The sequence below is a fragment of the Panthera uncia genome, chromosome F1 (genome assembly GCF_023721935.1).
Source record: "Panthera uncia isolate 11264 chromosome F1, Puncia_PCG_1.0, whole genome shotgun sequence".
Lineage (NCBI taxonomy): Eukaryota > Metazoa > Chordata > Mammalia > Carnivora > Felidae > Panthera > Panthera uncia.
This window is the reverse complement of record NC_064813.1, coordinates 61,609,225-61,611,758: the sequence shown is the minus strand read 5'-3', so window position 1 is coordinate 61,611,758 and position 2,534 is coordinate 61,609,225.

The window sequence follows — 2,534 nt, the reverse complement described above, 5'->3', positions numbered from 1 at the left end:
AGAGAACAGGCCTCTCCTGTTTGGAACATTTCTTCTAACTGAAAGGGAACGAATACAGCTTAGCAACAATACACATCTAAATAAAACACGGGCCCTGAATTTGACGGGCGTCTCATTTGCAATAAAGAAGACTTTCGTGGCAATCCGGGCCATGATGGAAACACCTCGTGACATAGAATTGGATTTAAATTCTGGCTCCTTTCCTTTCTAAGTGTGTGACCTTGCGTACGTTCATAACCTCTCTGTGCCTCAGTTTCTTCATAAATGGGATGAACCTTAGGAGTGTTTTAAATATTAAATGAGATAATACATGTAAAGCTCTAAGGATAATGCCTGACACATAGAAAAAGCTCAATGCATATTAGCTACAGTGATTGATTCCATACATAACTACTAGAGGTCTATCTACTAGGTAGTGGTCACTGTATTAGACCCTGAAATATCTTTGGGGCTTCAGCTTTTCTGTGTCTGGTCTACAATGTGTTACAGAGTTAGACGGGAAATTCCGAAAATTCAGCAGTCCAACGGGACCCAAGTAAATCTAGAAAGAAGGCCCTTTGGAGTCAAAAGACTTTAAATTCAGGAGGGAAAAGGAGATGTAAGCAAGTTAGCTGCTTAGGGCCTTGCCTTGAAGTGGTCGAGTTCTGATGCCAGCTTTTAGAGAGCACATCACGATGCATGTTAAAACCACCATGACATTCAAAGAGTCAGACATGCCCGATTAGATTTTCATGTTCTGTATTTATAAAAATGTTAGTGGTGCATTTCCTCAGTGCAAATGATTTTTGGCTCTTACTAATATTTATGTCTGTAGTAAAGTCTATACAGCATAAAGTAGGTGATGAATTTGCTCTAGTCATCAGTTTGCCTGTATTTAAGGGGATATCTCAGAAGATGCTGTATCTTGGCCAGGAATTTCAGCAGATTGGAAGCAGGCAACATATAGGAAAGGACAATTGTACTTTAGCACTAGGAGACAAAATGAGAAATACAATTATGGCAGTAATGCATTCTCTTATATAAATTTATCATGGAAATCGTCTAGGAAGCTATGCCTTTTGCAAGCCATACTGTGTTGCTTTGTGGTGATTCCAAGCCTTGCCTCTATGACAATCAGTGTTGTTTGGTTTGGGAGTTGTCTCGCGTGGATGTGTCCACAGGGCACCAAAAGCAGGATTAAGATGATGAGTTGAACCATCATTCCTCCTCCTACAGAGGAGCTAACCATTTGGTCTCAGCGATCTCAGGCTGGACTGGCTTTGGCACCCGCTTTTGGGAGGTAATAATTTGAAGGCACGGTGATCATAGCTTTCATGGACCACGACCTATAATGCTTCACAGATAATCCTATGACCCCCTCATTTGCACATTGCGCATAGCAGAAGCTCTTGATGTAAAGGAAAGAAGTAAATGGGTCTCTTCTTAACAACAGGCAAATAGACTGAAGTATTTGCCAAAGTGGAAAGAACAGTCAGAAATAACTTGGGGGGCGGGGCGCCTGGGTGGCTCAGTCCATTGAGCGGTTGAGCACCCAACTTTGGCTCAGATCATGATCTTGCTGTTCATGAGTGTGAGCCCCACATCCGGCTCTGTGCTGACAGCTCAGAGCCTGGAGCCTGCTTGGGATTCTGTGTCTCCCTCTCTCTCCGCCCCTCTCCAGCTCCTGCTCTGTTTCAAAAATAAATAAATGTTTTTTTTTTTTTTTAAAGAAAGAACTTGGAAGTTCACCTTATCCATACCCAGTTACAGAAGGTTTAATTAAGAAAAACAAAAACGTTGAGGATTCTCTTGTCTTTAGTATTCCTTTTTTGGCCTACCCCATTTCCAGGGGCTGATGGCTTTTTAATATTACAACCATTCTAAAAGGCACTCCCCCCGCCCCCAAGCCTGTATGACAGAAGTCACAAATCACCGCTCAAAGGAAGAAAAGGCGCCTGCGATGGGTCCCCAGTGAGCACAGTCTTGATTCTCCAGGGAAAGGGAACGCTCCGAATTCACGATTTGCACAGATCTGGGCCAGGACTGGGGCCTTCCTGGTAGAACATAAACACACGACCGTAAACACCGCCCCTCCCCCCCCTCCAAAAAACAAAAACAAAACATCCCAGGCGCTGCTACCGCGTCTAACCCTCAGCAGCCCGGCCCCGAACGTGACCGTAAAAACAGCAGCGCGCTCGGGAGCAGGGCGCACGCAGCTCGCGGGCCGGGCCGCAGGGCTCGCGGGCCGGGCAGGGCGGGCGCGGCGCTCCCGAGGACTTTCACCTGCTCGGCGGGCGGGCGGCGCGGGGCGGGCGCGGGGCGGGGCCTGGGCGCCCGCGGGAGGAGCCGGCCCGGGCCCGCCCCGCAGGAGGAGCCGCTCGCTGGCGGCCGATCCGGCGTCTCCGTGACAGGCACCCCGCTCCGCCGCCACCGCCGCCGCCGCCGCCTTTTCTTCCTCGTCCGGGGCAGCCGCCGCGCCGGGTCCCGCTTCGGGCCGCGCGCCCACCGCTCCCCTCCCCCGGCCCGCCGCCTCCCGCCCGCTCCCGCCGCCGCCG